This window comes from Apium graveolens, chromosome 5, assembly GCF_009905375.1.
Source record: "Apium graveolens cultivar Ventura chromosome 5, ASM990537v1, whole genome shotgun sequence".
Lineage (NCBI taxonomy): Eukaryota > Viridiplantae > Streptophyta > Magnoliopsida > Apiales > Apiaceae > Apium > Apium graveolens.
The window spans coordinates 260433515-260439285 of record NC_133651.1 but is presented as its reverse complement, the minus strand read 5'-3'; the positions used below and the strand labels follow the sequence as shown (position 1 = coordinate 260439285).

Sequence of the window (5771 nt, the reverse complement as noted above, 5' to 3'; positions counted from 1 at the left end):
TCCTTAACTACCACCCCCAAACTAAAAATCTTCACTGTCCTCAGTGAAAGTAGTAGAAAGGAACACAGGGTATACCTACTCGGAGTCATCATTATCATCACCCTCAGTGGGTGGAGTATCAGGCGGCGGGTATGCAGAGTCCTCACCAAAAACTGGCAGCAGTACCCCTCGATGAATCAGCAGTAGGAACTGTGCTGCTGCTGTCAATAGTGCGTGCTCTCTTGGGTGCCATTGATTCGTGAATAAAAGTGTGTAAGAACTGATTTTTGATATTTGTGAGAGGTTTTAAGTGTAGGAAGTTTTGTGGGAGATATGTAGGATAGGTGTATGTATATATAGGGTGTGGATTAGATTAGGGTTTGGGAATTAAGGGATAAAATGATGGGGTAGTGGGAAAAATTCGTGGGTTTATGGGCTAAAACTGTTTTTGTGTTTTTGTTTGTTTTTTTTTTTCTGAACTGTAAAAAATTTTCTGGAACTCGACCCCTGCGCGGCCGCTCAGCATAGCTGCGCGGGCGCGCAGAGGGTCTCTGGAAAAAAAAAAATTCAGCCCCTATTTTCTGATTTTTTTTGTGTTTTTGGATAGGTTATTAACTTTTAAGGGTTCCTGTAACAACAATTCATGGGTTGCCTCCCACGCAGCGCTTCTTTTTCGTCATTAGCTTGACGTTCCGTACCTTTCTCAAGTAGTCAACAAAATGGCACTAACCACCTCTCGGTTTGCCATGTCCCCATAGTAGTGCTTCAACCGCTGACCGTTAACCTTGAATGCTTGGTCCGAATCATTCTCAAAAATTTCCACCGCTCCATGTGGAAACACAGTTTTGACAATAAAAGGTCCAGACCACCTTGATTTCAACTTCCCAGGAAAAAGTCGGAGCCGAGAGTTGAATAAAAGAACTTGTTGCCCTGGTACAAATAACTTAGGATGTAGCTTCCTATCGTGTCACCTCTTCACCTTTTCCTTATACATTTTATTATTCTCGTACGCTTGAAGTCGAAATTCATCAAGTTCATTAAGCTGAAGCATTCTTTTCTTACCAGCTGCATCTAAATCCAGGTTCAATTTCTTCAATGCCCAGTAGGCCTTATGCTCAAGCTCCGCCGGTAGATGACATCCCTTACCGTACACCAACTAAAACGGTGACATCCCAAGTGGAGTTTTGTATGCTGTTCTGTAAGCCCAAACAGCTTCATCGAGCTTTAAAGACCAATCCTTCCTTGACGGACAAACAACCTTCTCTAGAATACGCTTTATCTCTCTGTTAGACACTTCCGCTTGACCATTTGTTTGCGGATGATAGGCAGTAGCTACTCGATGATTCACATTATAATGTTGCATCATAGAAGTGAACTTACGGTTGCAAAAATGCGATCCTTCATCACTTATGATTACCCGAGGTGTTCCAAACCTTGTGAAAATTTGCTTATGAAGAAAATTTAGCACTGCCTTTGCATCATTTGTCGGTAAAGCTTTAACTTCGACCCATTTTGAGACATAATCGACTGCCAGCAAGATGTACTGATTATTGCAAGACGAGATAAAAGGCCCCATGAAATCGATTCCCCATACATCAAAGACCTCGACTTCAAGCATCACATTTAATGGCATTTCATCCTTCCTTGAAAAATTTCCCACTCTTTGGCAACGATCACACCTTAAAACAAACTGATGAGCATCCTTGAACAAAGTAGGCCAGAAAAAACCTGCTTGCAGAATACGAGCTGCCGTCTTCTCACCTCCATAGTGTCCACCATAAACCGTGGAATGGCAGTCTCGTAATATCCCCTCCGTCTCACAGAACGGGATACATCTCCTGATGATTTGGTCAGCTCCCTGTCTAAACAAATATGGTTCATCCCACATATACCACTTCACCTCATGCAGAAACTTCTTCTTTTGAGCGGATGTCAAATTAGGAGGCATTATATTGCTGACGAGATAGTTTACAATATCTGCAAACCATGGTTCTTCCTCCTGAATTGTAAACAACTGCTCATCCGGAAAAGATTCATTGATTAACGTCCTATCTTGTGAAGTAGAATCGGGATTCTCCAACCTAGAGAGATGGTCAGCTACTTGATTCTCAGTACCTTTTCTATCTTTGATCTCTAACTCAAATTCCTGAAGTAAAAGCACCCAACGAATGAGTCTCGGCTTCGAATCCTTCTTAGAAACCAGATAGTGAATAGCTGCATGATCAGTGAATACTGTTACTTTCGTACCAAGCAGATAAGATCGAAATTTCTCAAAGCCAAAGACTATAGCCAAAAGCTCCTTCTCAGTAGTGGTGTAGTTCAATTGGGCACCATTTAAAGTCTTACTCGCATAGTAGACCACATGGAAGAGATTTTTCTTGCGCTGTCCCAGAACTGCACCTACCGCATAATCACTCGCATCACACATCATCTCAAATGGTTCTGTCCAATCTGGTGTTGTAATGACTGGTGCCGTGATCAAACTCTCCTTGAGAGTCTCGAATGCTGCCAAACATTCATCATCAAATTTGAAAGGCACATCTTTCTCAAGCAAATTGCACAACGGCTTAGATATCTTTGAAAAGTCCTTGATGGATCGCCGATAAAAACCCGCATGACCAAGAAAACTACGGATTCCTTTCACAGAATTAGGTGGGGGAAGATTTTCAATGACTCCCACCTTGGCCTTGTCCACCTCCAGACCCTTGCTAGAGACCTTATGCCCAAGGATAATGCCTTCACGCACCATAAAATGGCATTTCTCCCAATTAAGCACCAAATTAGTTTCCACACATCTTTTGAGTACGGCGCGCAGATTATTCAAACATTCATCATATGAGTGTCCAAAGACGGAGAAGTCATCCATGAACATTTCGACGTTATTTCCAATCATGTCAGAGAATATAGCCATCATACATCTCTGAAAGGTGGCTGGTGCGCCACATAACCCAAACGAAACTCTGCGAAAAGCAAATGTGCCAAATGGACAAGTGCAGGTAGTCTTTTCCTGATCCTCTAGTGCAATACAAATCTGATTATACCCGGAATAACCATCCAGAAGACAAAAATACTCATGTCCCGCCAATCTGTCAAGCATCTGATCAATAAATGGAAGAGGGAAGTGATCCTTCCTTGTGGCTTTGTTCAATTTTCTATAATCCATGCATACTCTCCATCCTGTAACTGTTCGAGTAGGGATGAGCTCATTCTTTTCATTTGCGACCACAGTGATACCTCCCTTCTTAGGTACACATTGTACGGGGCTCACCCACGAGCTGTCAGAAATAGGATAAATGATGCCTGCATCTAGCCATTTCAGAATTTCTTTCTTCACCACCTCCTTCATGATGGGATTCAGTCTTCGCTGCTGTTCCACAGTTGGCTTACTACCTTCCTCTAGCAGAATTTTATGCATACAATATGAAGGACTTATCCCCTTGATGTCTGCTATGGTCCATCCAATAGCCGATTTGAATTCTCTCAAAATCCTTAAGAGCTTGTCTTCCTCACTACCTGAAAGGTCAGATGAAATAATAACAGGTAACGTAGATGAATCACCTAAAAAAGCATACCTCAAGTGTTCAGGTAATGGCTTGAGCTCCAAGGTAGGTGCTTCCTCTATTGATGGTTTGAGCTTCCCTTCAGCGTTCTTGAGGTCAGAAGTACCAAGAGATTCAAATGGTATGTCCAGCTTTCGCTTCCAGGGAGAAGCGTTCAGATATTGTAATTGCTCGTTGCTATCTTCATCATCGCTGTCAAAATCCCCCACTAAGGCCTTTTCCAATGCATCAGACATTAGCATGTGATCGAGTTCCGAAGTAACAGCAGAATCAATCACATCCACTTTTAAGCACTCCTCATCTTCTGTAGGGAATTTCATTGCCTTGAATACGTTGAAGGTCACATCCTGATCTTGGACCCGCATAGTAAGTTCCCCTTTTTGCACATCTATCAAGGTACGGCCAGTAGCCAAGAAAGGCCTCCCCAAGATTATGGGAATCTTCTTATCTTCCTCAAAATCCAGAATAACAAAATATGCTGGAAAGAAGAGCTTATCCACTTTGACGAGCACAACCTCAACTATGCCCCTTGGATAAGTAATGGAACGGTCAGCCAATTGTAGCGACATGTATATGGGTTTTGGATCAGGCAGATCCAGTTTTTTAAAGATCGACAACGGCATCAGATTAATGCTTGCTCCCAAATCACAAAGGCACTTGTCAAACGTCAGATTGCCAATTGTGCAAGGAATGGTGAAGCTCCCTGGATCTTTCAGTTTTGGTGGTAACTTTTGTTGCAGAACAGCGATGCATTCTTCCGTGAGAGCAACGGTTTCAAGGTCATCCAGTTTCACCTTCCTTGAAAGAATAGTCTTCATAAACTTCGCATAACTAGGCATTTGTTCCAGAGCCTCAGCGAAAGGTATATTGATGTGAAGTTTCTTGAACACCTCCAGAAACTTCCCGAACTGTCTATCCAGCTTTTATTTCTGCAATCTCTTAGGAAAAGGTGGTGGAGGATAGAGTTGTTTCTCCCCTGTATTAGCCTCAGGCAGAGTGTGTTCAACAGTAGTCTTCCTTGGTTCCGCCGCTTTCTCCTTTTGCTTAGATTCTTCATCTCTAACTTCAGCTTTGACTTCCTTTGCCTTTTCAGCATCAGCCACTTTTCCAGACCTTAAGGTAATAGCCTTGACTTGCTCTTTAGCTTCCTTCCTGCCTGGTACTTCCGTGTCACTGGGAAGAGTGCCAGGTTGACGATTGAGCACTGCATTGGCTAATTGACCGATTTGATTTTCCAAGGTCTTGATAGAAACCGCCTGACTTTTGCACAACAGCTTAAGTTCCTCAAAATCAGCACTAGTGGGTGCAGCTGTACTTCCCTGTTGAGGATATGATTGCCTTGTAGCATACTGTTGTGGTTGCTGGAATCCAGGTGGGTTAAACTGTTTACTCACTCCTTGCTGATATGGTGGCTGAATAGCATTCTGATTATCCCCCCAGCTGAAATTTGGATGATTTCTATTGTTAGGATGATAGGTCGCTGGCACAGGCTGCTGTTGTCGCTGATAATTATTCACATACTGAACAGATTTGTTTACAAGAGAACATTGATCCGTAGCATGAGAACCTGCACAAAGCTCACAAACCATAGCTATTTGATTAACTCCATACGTAGCCGAAGAATCAACCTTCATTGATAGCGCTTGGAGCTGGGCTGCAATAGCGGTGGCTGCATCAACTTCCAGAATACCTGCTACCTTGCCTGACGTCATCCTCTGAGTTGGGTTTTGATGCTCATTTGCAGCCATCGTCTCGATAAGATTATACGCCTCAGTATAGCTTTTAGCCCATAAGGCGCCTCCAGCTGCTGCATCGAGCATGGGCCGAGATTGGGCCCCCAAACCATTATAGAAACCAGTGATCATCATCCAATCCGGCATTCCATGATGTGGACATTTTCTCAACATTTCCTTGTAGCGTTCCCAAGCCTCGCACATAGATTCTGTAGGTTGCTGCGCAAACTGAGTAAGAGCACTCCTCATAGCAGCAGTCTTTGCCATCGGATAAAACTTCACCAGAAACTTTTGCGCAAGATCTTGCCACGTAGTGATGGACCCAGCTGGTTCAGAATGTAACCAGTCTTTAGCCTTGTCCCTTAGTGAGAATGGGAAAAGCCTCAACTTGATAGCCTCATCAGTCACGCCATTATACTTAAAAGTGCTGCAGATCTCGACAAAATTCCTTATGTGCATGTTGGGGTCTTCAGTTGCCGCTCCTCCAAAAGAAACAGAA

The 5771-nt window shown here is 43.3% G+C and overlaps 1 non-coding gene across 1 annotated transcript; it reads left to right on the top strand.

Annotated features, from left to right (window-relative positions):
- Window positions 1-5417: 5417 nt before the first annotated feature.
- On the top strand, window positions 5418-5524 carry LOC141662614 (small nucleolar RNA R71). Its single transcript, XR_012550720.1, has one exon. It is a non-coding gene; the product is annotated as a small nucleolar RNA R71 (small nucleolar RNA).
- Window positions 5525-5771: the final 247 nt, after the last annotated feature.